General features: G+C 44.4%; 1 protein-coding gene across 2 annotated transcripts in view; it reads right to left on the bottom strand.

Moving 5' to 3' along the window:
• The window catches only part of PHC2 (polyhomeotic homolog 2), a 147921-nt gene extending 128126 nt beyond the window's left edge, over positions 1-19795 (bottom strand). Inside the window, exons 1-2 of one of the 2 annotated variants that reach the window (XM_029578655.1) lie at positions 19732-19771; positions 18658-18692 (exon numbers count right to left, since the gene is read on the bottom strand). The gene's annotated coding sequence lies outside the window, so the exon portion shown is untranslated. Of the gene's footprint in view, positions 1-18657; positions 18693-19731 lie in introns of both variants that reach the window. The other variant, XM_029578654.1, reaches the window with a different exon arrangement.
• Between the last annotated feature and the right edge of the window lie 7244 nt (positions 19796-27039).

Here is a 27039-nt window from a genome sequence, read left to right as displayed (position 1 = left end):
GGGAAAATAGTAGAGGGAAAAAAAACAAAAAAAACCCACTCGCTCGTTTCCCTTCAGTGGTCTCACCCCCCCCCCCCCCCAAAAAAAAAAACCAACCCCTACCTTTCCAAAACCCTATCCTTATTGACCCCTCCACCTCTACTGTGCCACCCCTACTCCTCCATCGCATCATCCTGCATCCCCTGGCCTAACTGTGATCTCATTTACCTCCTCCCCCCACTTATTATTCTACCTGCCCTCCTGTCCCCCTTACCTTATAATGAGAGGGATCACAGAGATGGGGGTGGGAGGTGGGACGTGCAAGGTACGGGGGGACTCCGGATAATGAGAGGATGGGAAGCGGAAGGTTAAATATCTAAGCAAGCAGGTCACGTGCGGGGACGCTGAAAAGTGGGGAGTGTGTGGCTGCCTTATAAAGGAAGGGGGGGGGGGGTGGGGAATCCTTTAATTAAATATTTCTATTCTGCCTTTTGTGGCTGGAGAGTCACTTCACAGCGGGTCGGTGTGGTTAACCAGTTTATAAAAAAGAAGAAAAAAAAAAAAAACCCACCCACGTTACGTGCAAATTTACAACCTAAGGAACAGCTAGAACGCCGCCCAACATCCTCGGTTTACGTCAAGACTGGTGACACTGGGACATTGCTCGAATTATCATAATTTACAGAGACTCTCAATTAATCTAATCCCTGGAATATGACCGAGAGGGGCCTGGGCAAAGACAAATATATAAATGAAGATCAAACCCCACAGCATCATGTTTATAGCATTCCCGCTATACCACAACTGGTTTGGATTCTGAAGCCTTTGTTTTTTGGGGGGGGGAGGGGAGGATAGGCACATGTGATCCTGCAGTAGAGCCAATGTGCGTCCCAAATGGATAATTGTGGGAATCATTATGCTAAAGAAAAATAAATAAATAAAAATCAGAGGGCTGCTACGCTGTATTTGCTGAGAAACATCACCGCCACATTGGGAAGTCCACAAGCAAGAGCAAAGCAAAAAGCAGGGAGGTAAGAGGCGCAGAGGCAAGTACACACCTGGAGCCCCTAAAATAGAAAAGGCAGAAAAAATATATTTATTTTTTTTAAAGTGGTGTCTTTCTCCTTCTGCAGGCCAACATCGCCGGCTGCGTTAAACGCCGAGCGCACTGATTGTTTCTCCAGCCATGGCAGCAGCTTTGCCGGGCAGCCCCCGGTGAGAACGGTTTCCCCGGCTCCCGGGTAACGATGCCACGTAGCCAGGCTCGGGCCGCCTGCGTACCGGGATCTGGAAGCAGCTGGGGGTCGGCTTGGCTGAGGACCATCGCTATGTGGGCTCAGCAGAAGAGGAAATATGAGGGGGGGGGGGGGAATAATTTTAAATACTACAGGTTCATATCACCGTGGCTCCTGTAAAAGTTAAAGTGGAAGTCCAATTAAAAAAAAAAAACCCAAAAAAAAACCCAAACTGGAGGGAAGCTGCTGGGGAAATGTTTTAAAAATTCCAGGATAAACATCCGAAGAAAATCTTAGTAGCATTTTTAAAGCAATCTGTACTGATGAATGGTTTCCACTGGCCCAGAGGTTGTGAGCTCCGTGCTCCGGGCACCACCTAACCAGCCTGGTTTTCAGGCTAATCCACAGTCAACATGCGTGAGATAGATTTGCTTGCACTGCCCCTGGTTCTATGCAAATCTAATCCCATGCACGTTCATCCATCGGGAGGTGGCCTGAAAGGACGCATGGAGAACCCCCCCGGTTAAGGCATTTGCCGCACGTCCCTTTTACTGGAAGCTGCTGCTGTGGTCCCTCTGGTGGCCAGCTCCATCAGGGCGCAGAATGACCGAACACACGGCCAGAGAGCCTGTCCACAGCCGAACAGGTCCTCTGGGCCCGTACCTGTATTCCTGGGGCTCTTCCCGCTTCACAGCTGGCCGGGGTGCCTTCTAGCGCCATTACAGAAAGGATCATTCAGAGGCGAACCCTCCACCTAAAGCCTATGCCAGCGTCTGAAAACAGGCAGGTAGCAGGTGAAAGCGAATACAACTCCTTCCGTCTCACCCCTAGGCCTTGCTAACCCTCCCCAAGCTCTCCCCCAAGGTGTCCTTAGGCAGAGGCTGGGGGTAGGGCTTTGAGTGTGCCCCAAGAAAGACAGGAGATTTTAGGCCCTCCCCATAATGAAACAGGTGCCCTGAGCAGGACCAAGGACAGGGGCCAGGTCACGCTAGAGTAGGGTCAGGAGCGGCCATCGTCTAGAAAAGGAAATCAAAGACAACAGAGTAAAATGGAAAGGGGGAGGAGGAGAGGCGGAAAAAAAAAAGACGACAAAGGAGAAGCTCCGCATAATCACTCCCCCACCGCCATGAACGTGTTTCATTAGCCTGCTGCCGTGATGATATATTGATTACCAGCTTCCATTGATTCCTATCGGGCTAATTAGCATACAAATTAGCCTTCTCAGGCAGGCACTGGGTAAAACTGAATTTTCCGTTGCCCGTCCGGTTTTAGAGGCGTCCTCACCGATGCCCCCTCCAGGCTTCCATGTCCTGGTTCCCCGGTTCCCGGGCCGGGGAAGAGGGCAGCTGCTTCTAAAAAAACAAAACAAAAAACAAAACAAAAACAAAAAACCCCATGCCTACATGAGATCTGAGCAAAGCCAGGGGCAGCAGCGTCCCCCCCACCCCAGGGGAGACACTGGGACTCAGAGCCTGCGCAATACAAAGTGCCAGCTAGGAAAACAGAGCTTTAAATCAACCAGCCGTATTGAACGCTGGGCCGGTAATTACAGCAGAATGAATAACCTACATTAGCCGTTCATATATTCTGCTGCCCTATAACCTCCTCCTGTTTGAGGCCTACTTTCTCAGCCATATTACCACATATATTTTTCAAATAACTCACTGGGCAATCACAGCGAACAGGAAATGAATGTGTTAAGCATTTCTCCCCCCCCCCCCGTTTCACAATATGGCGGGCAGAGAAAGGAAATCACAGGCATTCCCTCAAATATTTCAGATTAATGCATTTTTTTTTTCCTAGGGAAATAAGCCTTTCCCACTGCAAGCTCCTGCTCTTAGAGATTAGGTCACTGCTGTGCTGATCGTCATCCACAAAACTTTATGTGCACACACCAGGAAGACACTAAAAGGAGGACCACAACATGCACAGAAGAAAGCTAAGGAAAGCTTAAACATCAGAGACATAATTATACTAAAAGAGGAAGCACACACATAAGAATATACGAACATAAGAAATTGCCATGCTGGGTCAGACCAAGGGTCCATCAAGCCCAGCATCCTGTTTCCAACAGAGGCCAAAACCAGGCCACAAGAACCTGACAATTACCCAAACACTAAGAAGATCCCATGCTACTGATGCAATTAATAGCAGTGGCTATTCCCTAAGTAAACTTGATTAATAGCCGTTAATGGACTTCTCCTCCAAGAACTTATCCAAACCTTTTTTTGAACCCAGCTACATTAACTGCACTAACCACATCTTCTGGCAACAAATTCCAGAGCTTTATTGTGCATTGAGTGAAAAAGAATTTTCTCTGATTAGTCTTAAATGTGCTACTTGCTAACTTCATGAAATGCTCCCTAGTCCTTCTATTATTCGAAAGTGTAAATAACCAAGTCACATCTACTCGTTCAAGACCTCTCATGATCTTAAAGACCTCTATCATATCTCCCCTCAGCCATCTCTTCTCCAAGCTGAACAGCCCTAACCTCTTCAGCCTTTCCTCACAGGGGAGCTGTTCCATCCCCTTTATCATTTTGGTTGCCCTTCTCTGTACCTTCACCATCGCAACTATATCTTTTTTGAGATACGGCGACCAGAATTGTACACAGTATTCAAGGTGTGGTCTCACCATGGAGCGATATAGAGGCATTATGACATCGTCCGTTTTATTCACCATTCCCTTCCTAATAATTCCTAACATTGTGTTTGCTTTTTTGACTGCCGCAGCACACTGAGCCGATGATTTCAATGTGTTATCCACTATGATGCCTAGATCTTTTTCCTGGGTCGTAGCTCCTAATATGGAACCTAACATCGTGTAACTACAGCAAGGGTTATTTTTCCCTATAAGCACTACCTTGCACTTGTCCACATTAAATTTCATCTGCCATTTGGATGCCCAATCTTCCAGTCTTGCAAGGTCCTCCTGTAATGTATCACAATCCACTTGTGATTTAACTACTCTGAATAATTTTGTATCATCCGCAAATTTGATAACCTCACTCATCGTATTCCTTTCCAGATCATTTATATATATATCTTGAAAAGCACCAGTCCAAGTACAGATCCCTGAGGCACTCCACTGTGTACCCTTTTCCACTGAGAAAATTGACCATTTAATCCTACTCTCTGTTTCCTTTTCCAGTTTGTAATCCATGAAAGGACATCGCCTCCTATCCCATGACTTTTTAGTTTTAGAAGCCTCTCATGAGGGACTTTGTCAAACGCCTTCTGAAAATCCAAATACACTACATCTACCGGTTCACCTTTATCCACATGTTTATTAACCCCTTCAACAAAATGAAGCAGATTTGTTAGGCAAGACTTCCCTTGGGTAAATCCATGTTGACTGTGTTCCATTAAATCATGTCTTTCTATATGCTCTACGATTTTGATCTTGAGAATAGTTTCCACTATTTTTCCCAGCACTGAAGTCAGGCTCACTGGTCTATAGTTACCCGGATCACCCCTGGAGCCTTTTTTAAATATTTTCATTCCAATCAAAATGTGAATAAACAATCTCTTTGGGGAATATGGAAAGAGCACCCAACAATAAAGTGGAAGAAATCAGATTAGAGCCGGGGTGGGGAAGAGACGTTTTGAGGACGGTAGGTAGGTAGGTAGTACTGGTGCTTTAGATACTGACAAATCAAGGAACCACCCGCTCTATTCCACAAAAATATAAATATACACCAAAGGATCCCGGGTAATGATAAAAAAAAACAACAATTTACTGAATTAACACATATTGCACCGATAACATCAATAAGGTGTATATTTAGCAAGGGGGGGCACACACTGCACCCATAACAGTAAAAAAACCAAACAAACCAGCAGTCTACCCAATCAATGCACCCTGCACTGATAACAGTGAACAAAGGAGCATTTAGAAGGATGCAGACGGCAAATACCAGGCTTGTAAACTATTAATGTTTTCAATAAGTTTACTTTGCATTATTAATGGATTTCTGCAGCACAGTTAGAAGCAGCAGACACACAAAATGGCCATGTTCACGTTAGGCTGAAACACAACTTTCCAGCACTCCCTCCCCCCCCCCCCCCCTCCATTTTTCCCAAGACACGCTGCTATTTTAAATATTAGACAGACCTCTTGTAGCTAAGCAGGGATATTAAAAAAAACAAAAAAAACCCCATCTCCGCAGCTCTGCCCTGTTTGATGCTCTTTGTCAGAGACTCTCAGGAGAGGCAACACAGCACTAGAAGCAGTGGCCGAGAAGGGCTGGTACCAGGACAGATCATTTGTATTTCAGTCAGAGACACAATGATTGCCAAGGGTTGCAATCACACCTCTCCTCCTTTTTTCTTTATTAATTATGTAATACACAAATCATAATTTAAAAACTGGAGAATCATGCAATTCTGAAGAAGACAGCAACACTGATGTCATCTACATTAGGAGAAGAGAGAAGATCCAAAAGAGGAAAACAGAAAAAGAAAAAAAAATGTAACGCTCAGTCTCGCAAAATTGCTGTATATCCGACCCCCCCCCCCCCCTCTGACGCTGGCAGGGGAACCCTGGAAAAGCGAGAAGCAGAGGACAAAGCTACACCTTCTTTCTATCTCAGGAAACCCAACAACCGCTGCAGATCAGGAAACACGACGGGAGCTCCTTAATAACCGACCATGAACTGACGGGGAAACCTTCCTACAAAACTTGCTCACGGGACCCTGAACATCTTTTGCAGAGACAGAAACCATTTCCTCCACGCTATGTAATCCCGGAGAGGTCGGGAAACATACGGAAACGAAGGCAGATCAAGACTGTAAGAGCCATCCAAGTCTGCTCATCTTGCTTTACAGTCCTTTCCTCTCCCTTTGAGATCCTCTGTCCATGTACCACGTCTCATTGAATTCAGATTCCATCCTCGTCTCCACAGTGAGGTCGTTCTATGCATCCACCACCCTTTCACCAAAGAAGTATCTCCTTGGGTTACTCCCGAGTCTGCCCCCTTTGACCCTCATTCCATCAGTCTTCATTCCAGAGCCTCCTTTCCGTTGAAAGATACCCACCTTCTGGGCTTTTATTCCTTGGAGGTATTTACACGTTTCTATCACATCGCTCGTATCCCACCTTTCCTCCAGTCTTTTGTTATGAAGACCAGTGACCATTTTAGTAGCCACTCTCTGGACTGACTATTTGGTTTATATCCTTTTGAAGGTTATGGGCTCCAGAACTGCATGCAGTGTTCCAAATAAGGTCTCAACAGAGACTTGTTCGGAGGCAATATCTCCTCCTTTTTCCTGCTGGCTATTCTCTCTATGCACCCGAGCAGCTGTCGGGCTTTTGCCATCACCTTATCTACCTGTTTGGCCACCTTAAGATCATCAGATATGATCTCCTCTTGTTTTGTGCACAGAAGAACCTCACCCCCATACTGTTCTGCTCCCTTTGGGGTAGATTTTTTTTAAAAATACGCACGCGTGCGCACACACATGGACGCATGATTTTATAACAGGCGGGCGCTAGTGCGCGCCTGTTATAAAATTGCGGGCAGAGTTAAGCAAAAATCGCGCGGCGATGCATCGTCAGGCTTTCCCAGTTCCCTACCCCCTACCCTAACCTCCCTGCCCCTTCCCCTCTCCTACCTGCCCCCTATCCCTATCCTAGGTACCCCCAATTTTTAAAATTACCTTTTGGTCCTCCAAAGGAGTAGTAGCAGGTTGTGCGCGCCGGCACCCTGCCGGTGCGCAATCCCCCAGCACAGCAGCAAATAGCTGCTATACCGGCGCCTCCATCCCTGCCCCCCGGTCCGCCCCTTTGCCAAGGCCTGGCTCTTCTGCGTGTAACAGGGGTTACGCGCGCGGCACGCACAAGGCCCGGTCATGCGCGTAACCCCTGTTTTTTGCACACGCGGGCCATTTAAAATCGGGCCGTTTGTTTTTTTTGCAATCCTAATACATAACCCTTCTTTTTTTTTTTTAGTATTAAAGTTTAGCTGACAAATTCTAGACCATTCCTCAAAATTTCACTAAAGCTTATCTGCCAACTGCAGACATATTTTTGATCCAAGAGCTGACAAAGGTAGCAGTAGCCCTTTCAATGCCAAAACTGGATTACTGCAATTTTAGTAGGGTTGCCACAGAATGGGGTAGATTTTCAGAGCCCTGCTCGCCTAAATCCGCCCAAAACCGGGCGGATTTAGGCGAGCAGGGCCCTGCGCGCCGGGAAGCCTATTTTACATAGGCCTCCCGGCGCGCGCAGAGCCCCGGGACTCACGTAAGTCCCGGGGTTCTCGGAGGGGGGCGTGTCGGGGGCGTGTCGGGGGCGGGCCCGGTCGTCGCGGCGTTCCGGGGGCGTGTCGGCAGCGTTTTGGGGGCGGGTACGGGGCGTGGCTACGGCCCGGGGGCGTGGCCGCGCCCTCCGTACCCGCCCCCAGGTCGCGGCCCGGCGCGCAGCAGGCCCGCTGGCGCGCGGGGATTTACGTCTCCCTCCGGGAGGCGTAAATCCCCCGACAAAGGTAAGGGGGGGGTGTAGATAGGGCCGGGTGGGTGGGTTAGGTAGGGGAAGGGAGGGGAAGGTGAGGGGAGGGCAAAGGAAAGTTCCCTCCGAGGCCGCTCCGATTTCGGCGCGGCCTTGGAGGGAACGGGGGGAGGCAGCGCGGCTCGGCGCGCGCAGGCTATACAAAATCGATAGCCTTGCGCGCGCCGATCCAGGATTTTAGTGGATACGCGCGGCTCCGCGCGTATCTACTAAAATCCAGCGTACTTTTGCTTGAGTCTGATGCGCAAGCAAAAGTAGGCTGATCGCGCTTCTTTTAAAATCTACCCCAAAATGTTTGCGAATGGGTCAATAAAATTAATAATAAAAACCCCGCCTCACACATACAACTTCAGGCAATCCAGAATACTGCAGTTAGAATCTTAGCAGGTTTAAGATCCAGGGACCTGTGTCCCACACACTAAAAAGCCTACACAGATTTCCAGTTCAGGTTAGGATTCTATTTAAGATCTGCATTTTAATTTTGAAAAGCCATTAATGAACTATTGCCCAATTATCTTTAAAAAAAAAAAAAAAATTACTTGAGTTTTCAGAAGGGTATGAAAACTTTTTTAAGCAAGCCTATGAATAGTTCATTTTATTGTAATTTTAATATGCTTTTATTTTAATGGATTATATGGTCATCTAGTTTGTGGAAATCTTAATGTGTATATATATATATATATATATATATATATATATATATATATATATATATATTTGTAATCTATACCGAACATTATCTAATAGAGGCTGTGGAATGTAAGAACAGATGAATAAATAAAAAAAAAATAAAATTATTTATTTATTTAACATTTTTCTATACCGAACTTCATGACAAGCTTCATATCAGGCCGGTTTACATCAAACTTAGGGGTTAACTTAGCAAAAAAAACCGTATAACAAGAAGGCCGAAGCGCAGATACAAATAACAGGAAAAATGAACTAGGAGGCTAGAGTAGCCAGGAAATAAAGGACAGAAAAAACTGGAGAATGAGCATGGATGAATATACAATTACTGGGTTGGACATTTAGTCTATTGAGCTAAATGAAAGCACTGTTGCGATGTTAGGCTTGAGGGAAGGCTTGGACAAAAAGCCAAGTCTTGAGTTTTTTCCGGAAGGTAGTCAGGCAGGGTTCCAGTCTTAGATCAGTCGGCAGGTTGTTCCAGATGATATACTTAGGTATAGGCCGCATCAGCAGCTTGGGTCATTGCAGCTAGAGTTATTGGTGGTTCCAAGTAAATCTGAAGTTCATTGAAATGTGCATTTTCTGCTGCTGATCCAAAATTGTGGAAAAGCAGACCTGAGGAGTACTGATTCTTTTATTATATCATGATCATTTTACTTTATTGTGTATCGCATTGATTTACTTCTCTAAGGTCTGCAATTTATCAAGTGTTAAGCTAAACTAAATTAAACCTGTTGTTCATGGAAAGGTATCAAGACCTGGCTATTAGAGAAATGTTATTCCAAAAAATGTGGGAGGTTTTGAACGCTTAACAATCTTCTACGATCTGGCCACGTGTTCCGAACACAGAGTGGTTAATACTGCTGGTGTCATAAGGAGGTATGAAATGTTAGGTCAATGGAGGCAGTGCATGCAAATCTCTCTCACTGCGGATATCCTGAAAACCTGGCCTGTTTGTGGCACTCGAGGACTGGAGTTTGCCATCTCTGCTCTAGGAGATCCTCACTTCATATATTTTTTTATTTATTTTATTTTTTATTTTATCTCACTACTAAAGGAAAGATTCAGTTTTTAAAAATTATACTTGTTATTAAATATATGATACAGGTATAAAAGGACAAGATTTATCACATTCGCCAAATAGTATTTATCACAAAATTATGTAACCGAACCTTTATTTATTTATTTATTTATTTCACATTTTTCTATACCGAGCTTCATGGTTGAATACCATATCAGATCGGTTTACATCGAACGAGGGATAGAAACTTGTAACAAAAAACAGAACAATAAGTTATAATCAGAAAGAGAGCAAGAAAGTTACATTGAACAAGGACTATAAACTTGGAGGCTTTACAGCTTTGGAAGTAAATAGAGTAAAAAAGGCCCGAGTAGGGCCATAACTTAAAATCAAAAGTCATAAGATAGTTTAATTGCGGAGGTATTGGATAAGAGGCATCTCACAAAGAAGGCATGGTTCCATGGCTCGTGAGTAGGATGGTAGATTATTGTGTGTCTGAAGGATCCAAGAAGGCTAGTCGGAACAGCCAAGTCTTAAGTTTTTTTTTAAAAGTTAGTAGGCATGATTCCAACCTGAGTTCTGCAGGAAGGCTATTCCAAATGTTTGGACCTGCTAGAGAAAAGGCTCGGACCCTGGTCGAAACTAGGCGAATGGTTTTGGTTGGAGGGGGTTGTAACTCTCCTTTGTGGATTTCTCTAATCGGTCTGTTGGATGTATGGAGTTTGAGGGGAAATTCAAGGTCAAGATGAAAATAGTTATGGATGGACTTGTGTATCAGGGTGAGAGATTTGTGAAGGACTCTGTAGTAGACTGGTAACCAGTGAAGGTTTCGGAGAATTGGTGTAATATGATCTCTTCGGTTGGTACTGGTTAAAATTCTGGCAGCAGCATTCTGTATCATTTGAAGAGGTTTGGTGGTTGAGCTGGGTAGGCCAGTGAGAAGAGCGCTGCAATAATCTATTTTTGAAAATATTAGGGATTGCAGAACAGTTCTAAAGTCGTGGAGATATAGGAGAGGTGGCACCTGTTTCGATTATATGGTTTTACAGACTTATTCAACATTAATTTATGTGCCTCACTGTAAACCGTTGTGATGGTACTTAACGACGGTACAGAAATGTTTTTAAATAAATAAATAAATGCATAGGATCTTGATACTGTCCTCACCGGGGCTTAAAGTCGGTGAACCCCTGCAGCTAGCCGCCCAAAGTTTAACCTTTTCTTGTTTTGTTTTGTTTTTTAGTGATGGACCTACGCAAGTTTCTCTGTCTCTGCTACTTGACTGCTCAATTGGAAACTAGAGATTAATTATTACCAGTCAGTTGTACAGCTCCAGAGTATAGAAACCACAGGGTTAAACCACTCAAGAAGAAGAAGAAAAAAAAAAAAGGTTTCCACGAGAAAAGCCAAAGCTTTATCTATGCTAATTTTACCGCCGGCTGGCAAACCAAAAATGGCATGTCTGCTCGTTCTCGTGAACCCGCGCCTGACTGACACGTGCCAGCTCAGATATACACTGCCAGGAGGGAGGAGGCGGCACAACACTCGCCTGTGCCAGCTCCAATTCCCTAAACAAAACCTGCTAATTAACCGCACAAGATGCACGCGGAAGATTAATAAGGGAAACAAGGCACCCTCCTTCCCTGTGAGAGGTCAGCACCTGGCCTGAACTCAGACTGAAGGCTGGGCAGGCCTTGCCGTGCTCCTGAAATACCTACCCCCCCCCCCTTTCCAGGGGTTCAGCAGACTGCAGCCCACCCTCTGCTGCTTCACAGCCACAGAACCCTAAGCTCTCCGCATCTAGGGCAAAGGTCAGAAACATTCCAAAATGTCTGCAAATGCCGTCAGCTCTTAACTATTTCCAACCTCTGTTATACAAATTCATTACAACCAGTGTGCTGCAGCAGTCAAAAAAGCAAAGAGAATGTTAGGAATTATTAGGAAGGGAATGGTGAATAAAACAGAAAATGTCATAATGCCTCTGTATCGCTCCATGGTGAGATCGCACCTTGAATACTGTGTACAATTCTGGTCGCTGCATCTCAAAAAAGATATAATTGCGATGGAGAAGGTACAGAGAAGGGCGACCAAAATGATAAAGGGGATGGAACAGCTCCCCTATGAGGAAAGACTAAAGAGGTTAGGACTTTTCAGCTTGGAGAAGAGACGGCTGAGGGGGGATATGATAGAGGTCTTTAAGATCATGAGAGGTCTTGAACGAGTGGATATGACTCGGTTGTTTTCACTTTCGAATAATAGAAGGACTAGGGGGCATTCCATGAAGTTAGCAAGTAGCACATTTAAGACTAATCGGAGAAAATTCTTTTTCACTCAACGCACAATAAAGCTCTGGAATTTCTTGCCAGAGGATGTGGTTAGTGCAGTTAATGTAGCTGGGTTCAAAAAAGGTTTGGATAAGTTCTTGGTGGAGAAGTCCATTAACGGCTATTAATCAAGTTTACTTAGGGAATAGCCACTGCTATTAATTGCATCAGTAGCATGGTAGCTCTTCCAATATCCATTTTCAGGGCGGGATAAATATTTTTCACTTTTTTTTTATTTTTTAATATACTTTTTTTCTGCCAAATATCTCCTGAATCTCTCTTTCTGCAAGAGCTGGCACAGTCCAAACATTTCAAAGGCCCCAACAAAATCTGGTTCACATCCAGTCCGTGATTATTAGAGAGAGGCGCCTAATTCATCCTCCTCTGGTATCCGGGTACTATCTATCATACATACAGTCTTTCAGTATGGACGCTCTTACTTATTTTATTGGAATGGATCCTGTGACCTCTGAGAGCAAGGAAGGAATATTCTAAAGTGGTTGACCATAAATCAGCCGCACGTCACTCTGAGTCCTTAGAAGATAAAAGGAAGTTTGTTATACAGATGCAAGTACCTGCTGCTCTCTCACGTCCATTACGGGCTAGAGCCGGGCAAGCCACGGATAGCTGCAGCCAAGCATCTGGCTCAGCTTGTTGTCCTGACAAGATGGTGAGGCAAAAGACAAATCAAATCAGATTTACCTCCATCTGCCTTCATTCCCTGCCGTCTGCTCCTGGGTTCCTCTTCATTCCATCCCCTCTCCTTGGCCCTAGAGCACCAAGCTAATGGAATGACTGCGCAGGAGCTGTTGGGAGTTTAGTAGAATGAGTTTAGTAGAATGAGCACAGCAACGTGGATCCCAAGCGTGGTCAGCTCAGAGGCAGAGGCAGGCGACTGCAAAGTTTTTAAACTTCACCGACCAAATGAAACTTTTAACGGCTTATTGAAAGAAGACGGAATGGTGTTTCAAAAACCAGAACATACTGCTCTTCCCGGATTTTTCTGCTAGCTGCCGGGAAGGAAATTACGCCCTATTGCACACAATTATACAAGCAAGGGATAAAACTTTCACTTCAGTTTCCTGCCTGCATCCGGGTGTTTCAGAAAGGAATATCCAAAACTCTCTCATCCAGAAAGGAAGCCAAGGTGTTTATGGAGGGACTTACAGAGGAATGGTAACCCCAGAATGGCTTGAAAAGTATTTGAAATGAGCCTGAAGTCAAGGGCACTGTTAATTCTGCTTTTGATGTTTTCACAAATTACAAAATTGGGGAAATAATCTTGGAAAATATTGGCTAATTTATTTCAGCAAGCAAAAACTAAACATATTATTACTAGACTGTATGTTGGGAATAAAAGATGTTAGCCACCAAGAATATTTTGGAAAACTTTGAATCTTTTTATAAATCAATCTGTACAGCAGGAATACCTCTGAAGTAGATAGAAAGAGGTGTTTTTTTTTGCCAACTCTCATTATCTCAGTTATCTGAGGAACGAACGAGCGCACTTGAGGCTCCAATTACAGAACTGGAAATACAGAAGGGGATTTCGCAGTTGAAACTGGAAAAGCACTGGGACCGGATGGACTGGGCCCAGAGCTATATAAAATTCTGGGAGAATCAGTACCATAAAAGAATATGCTCATGTGGGTCAAATCTCAGGGGGAATTCAATATGGGACACAATTTGGCAACCATAATCTTACTGGCAAGGATGTGTGTCGTATTGTCCTATCTCGCTTTTGAATCAGACATCAAACTGTTGGCAGCAGTGTTGGCTCAGCACCTGAGCAGAGTGATGCAGAGATCAGTAGCTCCCGATCAAACGGGTTTATAAAGGGAAGGCTCCCTATCCGTTATTTTTTCAAAAAATTGCTGGAAAAAAAGATGCTGGGAAAAAAACCCTTTGAATTAATGAGGCCAAAAAACTCAAAAGAGAAATTGCAATGGATGGCCTATACCATAGTAATTTTGGGGGGAGGCACCATGAACACACAAGACCTTGCCCCAGTGATTATAAACCAGTGCCCCCAATCTCAGGTGGCAGAGGACAACCTCCTGCTTCGCACTCCAGCTCCTTCCAGATTAGGGTTGGGGGGGGGGGGGGGAGGACGACGACACACGGGGGAGGTGAGGCTAGAGTGGACCGAGCAGAACCAGAAGAGCCACGCTGTCCCCTATACTACTCTAGTCCCTCCCTTCCTGTGCTTCTAACCATACACAGCACAGTTAACAACAGTACAAGGTGCAGTTCAGCAGGAAAACAAGGCGACCACCCCAAACCAATGAAAGTCAGGGTAACGTCAGAGAGGGGAGTTTGTGGATATGAATGTACCAGTGTAGGGGGGTTGGGATTTCCTTTTTTGTAACAGAAGCAGATTCAAAGTGAAAATCACAAGCCAAGAATTTGAAACCCGAATTGCCCCCAGTCGTGCACAGATGTAATGGCAGGAGGGTGTCCTGACCTCCTGTTCCTGAATCTTCTCTCACTGCTCACGAGATTGCTCCTCCTCCTGAGCCTTCCCCGTGTTTTGTCTCTCTCAGTGCACAGGTGTACACACACACCTCAGTGCGGTTGCTTCCAAGAAGGCTGGGTTACCCTGACCAGGGAACTCTGTAACTCTTAATATTACTGTGCACGGGGTGGCTAGACGTCCTGGATAGCCACCTCACTAGTTCTGCTGGCTGTCTGTACTATGAGAAAGCTTAGTGATAGGACACGAGAGGGGCATGGCTGTTAATCATCGGACTTTTTAGAGCCATACAGAGGAAGAGAAAACCTACCAGCAGAGGTGGTGATGGAGGTGGGCACTTTAAACGGCATTTAAACCTGCTTGTTCCAAATACAGATGTGAGGAACAGCGCTGAGAAGCTGTGTAAGAGACCTGTGTCAGCATGGTGTTTGTAACTCGCCCAGAATTTAATACATACTTTTAAAATGTAAACTGTAGTGTGTATTATATATGCACATGCACATACTATGGGTGCATGGGGCTTGTGCTGCGGCAGAGATATACTGTAGTAATATAGTAAATATCCACATAAAAGGAATATATTGTGAAGCTGAGCTGGGGAAAATCATGGAAGAAGAATATTTTGGAAAAGAAGAAGAATTCACATAATTATTAGCATAAGTGTCATGTTCGGGGGAACAGGAACCAGGAGCATCATGGGGCAGAATCAGCACACAAGGAAAAAAAAAAAAAAGGAGAATCTCTGCCAGACAGTAATGTGGCCTGGAACGGGAGTGCTAATGCCAGTCATGGCTTGTGGTCGGTGTGTGACCGTCTGTGTCCCTTTCGTGTCCCGACGGCAGGTGGCTTGGGGGAAGCGGGGAGGGGGCAAAACTCGGAGGAGATCCGTCACTTGTTAATGCCAGGCAGGCAGTGTCTCAGGAAGCCGGCCCCAAGCTTCGTGTGATGGATGGGGGATAACGCAGGCCCCTTCACATGTCCCCCGGGGCAGCCAAGATTACAGGTGGTGACATAGGAAGGTGTTCACCAAAAGGCAGGCTCTCAGTGACCACAAGGATTCAGAAATCACAGGCAAAACACAACCGTGCGGTGGCTTACCCAGACACTGCATATTAAGCAAACGGCGTTATAAAAAGAGATCGGTCTTGTCCTCCCGGTTGTAGTCATTACCCGTGACCGCTCAATTAACTTTCATAAACCAGTGGCCATTGCTTGTGTGGCTTTATGGTCAGCGTTTTGAACTAAGTACTTTTCAGTGGTGCAGATGCAGTGTTAGCTGTTTTTGGTACATGAGCTGAAACCCTGGGTTTGGGAAATCTGATTTCCCATAATGCCACAGACTCTAATTCTGGGTCACTTTAACCCAATGCCACGCAGACAACGTACAGCAAAATATTTCTGCTCCACCAGCTTCACTGCAGGCCAGGCGCCTGCTCCTCACATATCAGCTGTGACTTAGATTGCTGTAATCGCATTTGAGAACATGAATCCATTTTTGTCGCTCCCACCTGTTCTCTCTCGCTACCTCCCAGAGGCTCTTAAACCCCCAACAGTGCCCATGTTCTATATATTATATACAAAAAGGCTTCTGCTGTCAGCACTCCTTCATCTGCTGCTGGGAACTTGGACTTGCTGGGAGAGATCATTTCAGTCGTGCAAAAGAATTTTATTGGAGGGTTAAACTATTAAAGGCGAAATTTAAAAGCCCTCCGCGTGCCAAAGCAGAGGTTGGGCTGGCGTGCACCATGCAAACTTTAAAAGGCATGCGAATACGCACGTACGTCTTGGTACGCGCACAAAATCTTTTTTGAAAAAAGGAATGGGGCGCGGGCTTAGTCTGGGCGGGGCATTTGCGGTCTTGGATTTTTGAATGAAAGCAGCGCGTAAGTATTTACGCGTACAAGCGCATTCCGGGGGTCCCCTACCGCGTAACTTTACTTCTGCTATGGATGGTGCATGAGTCCTAAAACAAAAAAAAAAACTAGGCTAGTCAGCGGGGTTTTAAGGGGCTAACAGGGTAAAAGGGAGCCTTACCTGCGCAAACTGGGAACGAAATGGGGATACTGGAAAACTGCTTTGACGTGCATGTCTAGTAAAATCGCCCCTCTTTCGCGGTAGAGGTGACATTTGCACACGCAAGCTCACCGTCCATATAAAATTGCGTGCACATGTATGCGCGTACAGCCTATTTTATGCCATGCACGTATATATGCGTGTATGGTTTAAAACGGCCGTGTCCATTGGCGCGAGCTGGCATACGTGCCTACATGTGCCCCAGCACGGCTATTTAAAAGTTACCGACACCCTGTCTTTGTCTATCTGCATGCTGGTTTAAGGGTAGCAGACGGTGTGTACAATACGATAGCAAATCAGTGTCTCTAAGCTCTACGGAGATCTTGTGGGTATTTCTACAGAACTGCGTACGTCTGGAAGCACCATGGAAATGACTAGCAGTTGTACTTTTCAGTGTTGCAGATGCAGTGTAAGCTGTTTTGGTAAATTAGCTTCTTTGCAGCAATATCAGTGCAGTGCTGACCCAGGGCTATTTTATAAACATACAGATCAGCAGATGTAATATGTGTCTACGCAAAGTTAATAAGAAATGGCAACTTCCCCTTTAGAGAGAGCTCTCCTGATGGTAAATACATCAAGGGAGATCAGGAGACAGCATGCTAAGGCATGGGAGTCCTTACCCCTGATGTACTCCTGACTTATTTGATTTATGCTCCACCTTTCAGGCACTTCAAAGCAGATTGCATTGGGGCACTGTAGGTATTTCCCTGTCCCCAGAGGGCTCACAGTCTGAGGGCCTGACTTATTAAGGCTTTTCTCCCATTCTGTCAGGCCGATGCGGTACGGCTCGGCCAGCCTAGCGCACTGGTTTACCAGCGGTTGGGCGCGTGATTTGGACACGCAATAGCAGAGTCTGATGCAGGAAGGCGATCACCGCATCGAGATCAGCGTGTCTAAAACACGCTCCCTAACCAAAAGCGTACCGGATAGTGCCCAGTGCAATTTAAATTGCATGCAAACGAAGACATTAGCTATTACCGCCCGATGCAGGAAAGCGCGCCCAAAGGCTGGGAAACCAACGCACGTTTTTTTTTATGCTGGAAAATTAATTCCAGCTCTGGAGGTGGAGTAAAATTTACTCATAGTCAAGGGCTCATGAGAAACAAAACATTTGATCCTGTGTGTTGTGATAAATGTGCCCCTTGTAGGGTCGGGTTGTTTAGAGAGATTAGTGTAAGAGTTAGTTATTTGGGGTTGGAACAAAAAAATACAAAAATGTAAATAGGGATTAGAGGCACAGAGCATGATGATTAGCTAAAGGACACCTTAAAAAACAGTGAGCGATTCCTTTACTTTTGGTAAACAACAGGCATTGCGGATTTCTGTAATTTCATGTAAGCAATGCACTTTTGCTAGGAACGCACAATTTAGACGTCCGTGCATCCGATGCAATATACTTGTGAGCGCCAAAAACGCACGTTTCTCCCTTGTGCACCCTTCCCGTATGCTGCTTCTATTTCTTTCTCATTAGAATATCGCATTGGGCGCACAGGGAATTTGGATGCGTAGGTTACAAAAATGGGTACTCAACGGGGTGAATTTTAAAAGCAGCCTGGTGCGTTCCAAAGCTGGGAGACATGCGCAGAAGTCGGGCTGGGATTTTAAAAGGCACCCGCATATGGGCACAAAAATTTGTTGCCGAAAAAGGGGCGGGGCATGGGCGCTCCAGGTTTTTATGAATGAAACCAGCGCGTAAATACTTACGCACACAAGCACGTGCCGGGGTCCCCTACTGTGTAACTTTACTTCTGCTATGGATGGCGTGTAAGTCCTAAAACAAAAGAACTAGGCTAGTCAGTGGGGATTTTAAGGGTCGGGGCTAACAGGGTAAAAGGGAGGCTAATTAACCAAGGGGGTTAGGAAGTCCTATCCTTTACCTGGGCGAACTGGGAACAAACTGGGGAAAGTGGTAATTGCGTCCGCGCATGTGTCTACTAAAATCCCCCCCATGTTCGTGGCAGAGGCGGCATTCGTGTACACATGCACATGTCCGTATAAAACTGTGCGCAAATGTACGCTCGCACAGCCTATTTTATACCATGCGTGCATATGTTATAAGATGGCCACATCCTTTGGCGTGAGCCAGCATACGCACGTACGTGTGTGCCTACGTGGCTGTTTCAAAGTTACCATCAATATGAGCACCCATTTTTTTTTGCAAGCATCTTATTACATCGGCCTGAGTGTCTATGGGAAAAATGCTTAGTAACTGAGGTCCTAAGTTTGTACTTGAGGAAATGGAGGGTAAAGTGACTTACCCAATGTCACAAGGGGCAGCAGTGGGATTTGAATTCTGCCTTTCCTGGTTCATAGTCCGCTCCTCTTCCACTTTACTCTACTGCTACTTAAGCCCTTACCTTTTATGGTTTGTAACACCTGCATCCTCCCGGGTCTATGAGGTTAAAGAAAAAAAAAATCTAGCTCAATCGCCTTCCTTGCATTTCAGACCAACAGTGCAATCCTGCTGATGGATTCCAGGCTGGCAGCATAGCACAATACTCAAAACCTGAAGGCCCTGTTTCTATTCCTGCTATGCACATCAGTCACTGTACTACCTTCAGCAAGCAGCAATGCCTGCTACCCCTGCCAAAACCTAAGTTTAGCAGCTAAATAACAGAAGGCTCATTGCAAAAAGCAGGAGATGCCACTGCCTGCCAGTGAGCATTTTATCAGAGCTCAGTTAATTCTGTAATTAGCAATCTGGTTTTAAAATTTGCTAATATAGTCTTTTAAATTTCCCATTCTCCTCAGCTTCCTGCTGGCAGCAAACCTTGAATACTGACACAGGAAGAAAGCACTGTCACTTATCCTCCCAGTGTTAAAACTCACATTGTAAGCTCTTTGGGGTAGGAATGTTATAAAAGATGCACATCAGCTTCCAAAGTATTGTGTACATTGATCATACCATATAAAATTAACACACAATTTTTTTCCAGTCAAAAATGAGGTCTGTTAACCAGAATATAATGGCATTGTATCATAATAAGCTCATTTTCAAATGAACATTCCAGGATCATTTTTTTTTAATAACACCATAAAAACGTAAAAAGCAGAGGGAAGACGCAAATGCATGCACTTTAGAATTAACAGGCAGAAGACCAGGTATAAAGATTGAGCAAAACTCCATCAGTGCTATCTGCTAATTCTGGACTGGGTGCAATTGCTTTTGCACATTTTTCTGCCTTCTAAATGCATGCCTTGGGTAAGACTTGCGCGCAAATTCTTTTAGCAGTGGACCTAGTAGGCAATCAGATGGGGAGGGGATGAGGGCGAGGAAAGCCCTTTAAAGTCTGACACAGGGACAGAATTAATTGCGCGTGCAAAATGACTCCCCAGCTGTTCAGCCCGGTCCTTCAAGCTAGCCCTGGCCGTATCCGGGGAGGGAGGGCAGGTTAGTGCTGCTGCCACCGCTACAACCCCCCTGCTCTTACCTCCAGCTCCTGCCGTCCCAAATCCTTGCCTTCCTCTTCGCACCCCTCTCCGCCTCAGAGCCGCTGCGGACCCGACAACTCATTAGCATTCCAGCGCAGGTCACGTGGCGAGCTCGACCAATCAAGGTGCGGGACGGGGAGCCCTCGCGCCCCCCCCTCCCTCCCACCCTGCCGCCGGTGCCAGCCGGGCCTCAGCCGGTCTCCATGGTAACCGCAGCTGGCGGGGGAGAAGGGAAGACTAGGACTATGGCTAGGCCGGCGGCCTCCCGATGTCCAAAGAGCCGCCCCCCACACCTCTTTCCCCCCCCAAAATGAATACAATTTAGTGCCCAGGCACCCGGGTGTACCCCAGAGCCCGCTTATATGATGTCTGCCCGCCTGCTGTTGCAATGCGCAGAATTTCTTCTCACCTGCTTGGGTGGGTGGGAGTAGGGCTGAAAGCTCCGCCGGAAGCTGGGGCTGCAGTCTTTCCCCAGGTAAACCTGCCTGGTTGTAGTTCTGATTTGCTTTCATTGCCCTCTGTTATAAAATCAGAACTACAGCTCCATGCATGCAGTGGGGCAATACCAGGGCTGGATCCTTGAGGTGCGAACCCTGCAGACTAGGAATCTCCGCTTCCTTGTAGCCCACCTCCCCAGTGCATTTATATTTATTAACCCCCCCTCCCCAGAATATAAATTGCTGCCACGATTACAGAGAGAGCAGGGCAGTTCCACTGCAAGATGTGGGGGAGAATTTTTGTCTGCAACCCTCTGCACGTTTTTTTAAATATAAAATTAAAATATGCCCCAAATGTGCTTTGGGGCCTACATGTTTGGCTTTCCAGAGCAACTCAGTAATATGTATATACTGAAAGATACTGCCAGCAACACATATTAACTGATAAAATATTATTAATGGGGTGTTATAGTGTAGTGTTTGCAGGAGATAATGACTTACTTAAAGTTGTACCATGAGTAGTGGTGACACACATGTAAAACCCAATTTTACTTGAGTAAATGCTTTTTAAAATCAGGCACGTTATGTTTTGTTTTATCTTTTATGATCCTGATATTATATATATTTTTGAAGTTGGAATCTGCCTTGAACAAGACATGTGCTAAAGGAGGAATATAAATGGCTCTTTAGAAATGCATATGATCTAACGTAAAATACCAATATGCCAATAGCTTCACTGTCAAAACCATAGATAGATTATGATACATAAGAGCATAAGAAATGCCATACTGAGTCAGACCAAGGGTCCATCAAGCCCAGTATCCTGCTTCCAACAGTGGCCAATCCAAGTCACAAGTACCTGGCAAGTACCCAAACAATAGATAAATCACAAACTACTATTGCTTATTATTTACTGTAATAGCAGTTTATGGATTTTTCCTCTAGGAACTTATCCAAACCTTTTTTAATCCAGTTACACTAACTGCACTAAACACATCCTCTGGCAATGAATTCCAGAGCTTAACTATGCGCTGAGTGAAAAAGAATTGTCTTCAATTTGTTTTAAATAAGCTACTTTCTAACTTCATGGAGTGCCCCCGATCCTTCTATTATCTGAGAGAGTAAATAACTGACTTACATTAACTTGTTCAAGTCCTTTAATGATTTTGTAAACTTCTATCAAAACCTGCAGAAAATGTTTAAAATGTTGATCACAACATGCACAATCTCAGAAACAAAGTTTTCAAAAGATTAGATTTTTTTTTTAAATCACATATGGGTTTTAATTAAGAAATTAAAAGATTTTGTAAATTAATATACCATATGGATATGATGAATTCAAATGCCAGGATATCATCACAACATCTACACGTCTGCGTTTTTCTGTCATCCAAGCTAATCAGATCCATGCACATTATGTCACTGTATAATATGGTAATTCCTTCCTAAGGGGATCAATCATCAGATGTGTTTATATAAGAGCAGCTACCAAAATAATGGTTTATAATGCTGCTGTTGTCATTACTACAGTTCTGTATGGTGCTGAGACTTGAACAAAATATAGAAGACATCTAAAGGTACATGAGAAATTCCATCAGTGAGCTTATGGACAATTCTTGGCATTACCTGGCAAGACAAACAGTGTTCTTAAACAGGGCAGATCCTCCATTACTCAACATCAACCCCATTGGGTTGGATGCATTGTTAGGAAGCCCAGCTCCAAGTTTCTCAAGCAAATTTTTTATTCCCAACTTGTGACGGGGACTTGCTCTAGAAGTGGCCAGAGAAAATGCTATAGGGATGTCCCTTAAACATAATTTCATCAAGTGCAACACTGCCCCAGGAACATGAGAGCAGCTGGCACTCAAACATTCATCAAGGAATTAATTCTAATGTCCAGCATGGTGTCTGTCAGTCTGAAATACAAAGGCACTCGTATGAAACTGACAAACAGAAAGGAAGAAAAGCATGCATTTTGACCACACAGGACCCCCATGACACTCCTACTGAAAACAGCGACAACTTATGTTGTCACTGTAGTAAAATATTGGGTTCCAAGACTGGCCTTATTGCCATTTGCATTCCCACATATTTATCCAAGGAAGACAATCATACTCAGCTTTGAGGGATTCTAGGTGAGGATGACTTTTATCTGTAGGGAAAACTGGCAGGGTTATGTCAGGGGAAGGAAAGTAAGCATGGAGTTTGCATTTTAAATCTCTGGGTGTACTTTGTGCCTACTTCAGTGCAGGGTATTTTGTACCCACACTGTGCACGCTAGTGGGATTCTCAGTGAGGAGTTTCTCTTTAAAAATGAGCTTGCAGCTCTATGGGGAGTTGCAAAATCACCTGCTTGGTTAATGCAAGTTACAGGCGGTATATAAAATCTTAACAAATAAACCAGCATCTTAGCACTAACCTTTCCTGATCCAGCCATTAGCACAGCTGTTGCAGCCACAATCCTCTGCTGATGCCATGAACCAGGAATTCCCGTGGAGCCCTGAAAGCATGGCGCCTAAACCCAGCCACTAGATATTTGTACTGCACAATGGCTTGGATTGTCTCCTTCCTAGAGTTTGTAAATGCTCCCTCTGTGGCATCCCCATCCCCATCCCTCTACAGCCTAGGAGGCTGAAGCCTTATGCAGGATGCAAGCCCTGGTCCTCTCTACCACAATGTGTCCTGCTTGCCACTGAGCCACAAGGCCAGCCCTATAATATTACAGCTTTTTCTTTTTTTTCTCAGCTTATCCATCTGAAACTGAACAATAATACTCCTCTCTCTTCTCATCAATTCAGAATAATGTTAAATATCTGTTATTGGAATATCTTGCAGAATCATAACCAGGTTGCATCATTGGCATCAGAAAGTTTTCAAAGATAACTGATATGCATGTTTATGAGTATTTTAATATATAAATGTTTTTATGTAACTCGCCATGAACTATGGAGTGCGTGAGCGATAAATTTGTAATAATAATAATAATAATAAAAATAATGTTTCTATGATGATACAGCTGCAAAGTGTGTTGGAATTCACTTTGGAGATAAGGCAATGTAAGAGCTAGTATAAGAAGAGGGCCTAGAAAAACCAAACTGCTATTATTGCCATTTGTTTTGCCAGCCATTGGCAGGCTGAGCACTGATGATCTAGCCATGCACGTCCTGAGCAGGAGCAAATGTCCCCCGCTAGTTACCAGTGTGCACTCTGGTACCAGCTGGGATCTGACATTTATGGCTGTGTCTGAAGTTGAATGCTGGAGGTTGCGTTCCTTAACACCCAGCCAGGTCAAGGCAAGCTACTAAGATCCCCAAAAACGCTATAAATCAGGCAAGCTCTGATCCTTGTACTTCAAAGGCAGAGCAGTGTTCTTGAAACGCAGCGCAGATGTTCCACACACTGTAAATAACTTACTAGACAACTGTAGTGCCTGAGTGCTAAACCTTCAGAGGAAAACAGGAGAGAGGAAGACCTGGCGGAAAGAGTGGAGTAGGTTGTCGACTCTTAAATGGTTGCTCATCCTGCTAATTAAAATTTGTTATAAGTTGGACAAGCCTTGCTGTAGCAAAGAGGTACTACTGAAACCAATTTTCTCTAACTAGACACTTTAATTTCTAAAGCTTTTGACTCATTCTGTGTCTATGGAGCAAAAAAGCTTAGTATATCTTTCTGGCCCTAGATTTTGCTTTGGAAAAAAGTTCTTAGTGTGCCTTTTGTATTCCAGTCAAAATCTTCAGGACATTCTTCTTGTTGTAACTTAGCTTTCAGGGGCAAATCCTTTGGCACGAGATTTTGCTTGCACGATATCGACTGCAGCACAAACAGAGCCAGGCAGACCTAGATAAAAATGGAGTGTCGGTGATCTATAATGAAGCCAGAACAATCATCATCGCCCAACCCGAGACAGATAATCATGACGACGATGAATTCTGAACAACTGCCTTCCAGAAAGTGTAGGAAATTAAATCCTTTGGCAAAAGATACACTGCTTGAACGTTTTACAAACAAACTGACTCACCGGCTATAAGCACTTTTTTTTGCTCTAACTGTGCCTGATCCTTAAATTGCTGAAATGATCTTCAGAAGTTATGATCAGTTTTCCCTTTTATTTGCTGCAATCACCTTGGCTCTTCTTTAGGCCATCTAGGATTTTCTCATCTCCTCTTCCACTCTTCTGTATATGAGCAGGGAAATCCTTTGAGAAGGTGGAGAGCTCATCTGGCGACTGAGACCATGGTAAACCTAGACAGCTGAAAGGAAGCACATATTTAGTGGAGCAGACTACGTGAAAGAGGATTATAAACGGCCTACTGTCCAATATTTCAACCCCTTAATCAGGCCTTACAGAGTTTATGGAAAATCAACAAATCTTTTTGCGGCCTGCAATTCCCTAGAGACAAAATTCCAGAGAGAAGATCCAGTCAAAGAAAAGGCCCATCCTACTGATTTCCGCCTTTGGAGGAGGAACAACCGGTAATAATTCTTGTATCCCTCTTTTCCTATTCCATGTTTTCTTGGGTTCTGTTACCATTTTTGTCTCTATCATCTCCACTGAGAGGCTGTTCCATGCATCTACCCACCATTTCAGTGTAGTAACATTTTCTGATGGTCTTCCTGAGTCTAACCTCTTGGGGCCTTGTACTGTAACATCTTATTCTAGAGCAAAAGAAGACTGTTGGTGGCTCAAAATGTTAAGGAGAAGGAGAAAAAATAGAGGAGAAACAGAAAGTGAGTTATGTCCAGAGCCCCTGGTGTGAATCCTTGATGTTGGAATTTTAGATTTTTACTAAAGTAGTTTAAGGAACGATATGACAAATTATGGAAGTATCATTATTAGGTTCTAAAAATATTGTCAAAAAATCACAAGAAAAGTCACTGAAAATGTACAAGGTAATATTTTTTATTGGACTAACTTATTGCATTTCTTAAACAACTTCTGGGAGTTATATTGAAGTGGACTAAAAGAGCAACCACACTACTTTGTCAATAAATTAGAAACGATATCTAACAAAATTAAAATGTTGGCATCAACACATTCATCGACAGATACAAGCTCATTCTCTGCAATTTATTTTGCTGCTGCTGGGAATTTCCAAACAAAATAAATAGTAAAATGTTGCTAATTGTTTTCAGGATCAGAGGGATTAATGATGCCATGGTCCCAGAACTTTCCCGCCAGAAATCCTGGTGGGGCCCAGACAATTTTCTGAGACTCTGTTATCCCTCTTCCTGTGTGGATTATTAGAAAACTTGGTATTAAGACATAAAATAGTGGTGGAGGGGGGGAACCTTGGTAAGGGTATTGGAGTTAGTGTTGGTCTTGGTCTCTGGTGTTGGAGTTAGTGTTGGTCTTACAATAATAAAGAATGATAGCAAGGCCTGAAATGACCTACCAGTGGAGATGGTGGAGGCTAGTGGTTTAACGGATTCCAGACATGCTTGGGACTGGCGTGGAGGGCAGTGGTAGAAAAGAAGTTTGAACGTTCATGTAAAAGACGTGGGAGATGTGCGGCTGACGTTGGGTTGACTATTGAAATGTATATTCTCATCTACCCAAAGTGGAAGAATCGCAACTGGGCAGCCTGGATAGGAGTAGCCTAGTGGTTAGAGCAGCAGACTGAGAGCCAGGGCTTCTCCCTCAGCGCTCCTTGTGACCTTGGGCAGGTCATATCACCTACCATTGCTTCAAGTACAACCTTAAAGGATAGCTTCCAAACAACTCCATGTGGCCCCATAAGGTGATCTATTATAGTATTTTATAATCTGTGCATATTGGTCCGCGCAGATTATATAATATGCATATATCCTTCCATGTATGTTTCAGTACATGCAAATATTTTGCAGTGCAAAGAAAGTACATATTTTCTCTATTTTATAAACATACATGTGTATATTTTATGTACAAAAAAAATCCATATGTGCACGAAACACTGGTTTATACGTGGAAGTTGGCATATTTTAAAATATGCATGCGTACTTGAAATCACAAGTTTGCTCATACCTCCACCAGTTCACCCACTCTGTCTCCAGGTTCACCGATACCCTCCCAGTGCTTCACCCTGAACTCCCCCCGAGTTCTCCCAGACCTCCCACCTAAAAACAGCAGACAACAGATGAATCCTGATATCAATTGCGCTAGATGTAGAAGTGCATGAATAAGTTGCCTGAAGTATTCACGTAAATCTCTTGTAAAACAACTTTATGCGTTCCTCTTGGCCCTTCCTTGGAATGCCCCCTAAAACACCCTTTTTGTTTTGTGCGGATAAGTGTGCGCGCGAAACTGAAAATCCACGCATACTTTTGATGTTTACAAATAGCATGTGCACGAATGCAAGCTTCTTACGTATATATATATATGTTAATTTTACACACGTAACTCCTTTGAAAATTAAGTCATAAGAATGTAAGCCCTTCCGCTCAGGAACCTATATTACTGTATTTGATTACGATGCACCTTGAGCTTGGTTTTGGAAAGGCAAACGTATTAAAATCCAAATCCAATTTGGTCTTTTTCTGCCATCGTTTATTACACCACTGTGTTACTCCATCTCAGCCCCTAGTCCCTTTAGTTTGGCAGGCTCTTGCTTGCCTGCGGCAGTGAAGATTATTGCGCTCCTGCCGAACACAGACGTGATAATAGACTTGACATGTTATGAGTTGCCTCTTATGGCAACCAGAGGAGTGGGTGACACCAGCTTTGATTGTGGAGTTTTGCATCCCTTTCCCTCATCCTACGTCCCTTCGCCCCTCCCAGACGGGAAAGGTCAATGTGGCACGGTATTATGGAAACAATTTATGCAAATAGCACTTTTAGTCATGCAAAGGCTCATTAAGCATTCAGTACACAGGGACCCTCAAAGTGGCATATGG

The sequence above is a fragment of the Rhinatrema bivittatum genome, chromosome 15 (genome assembly GCF_901001135.1).
Source record: "Rhinatrema bivittatum chromosome 15, aRhiBiv1.1, whole genome shotgun sequence".
Classification (NCBI taxonomy): domain Eukaryota; kingdom Metazoa; phylum Chordata; class Amphibia; order Gymnophiona; family Rhinatrematidae; genus Rhinatrema; species Rhinatrema bivittatum.
Note: the sequence above shows the minus strand (reverse complement) of the source record. Positions and strands in the feature narration are given on the sequence as shown.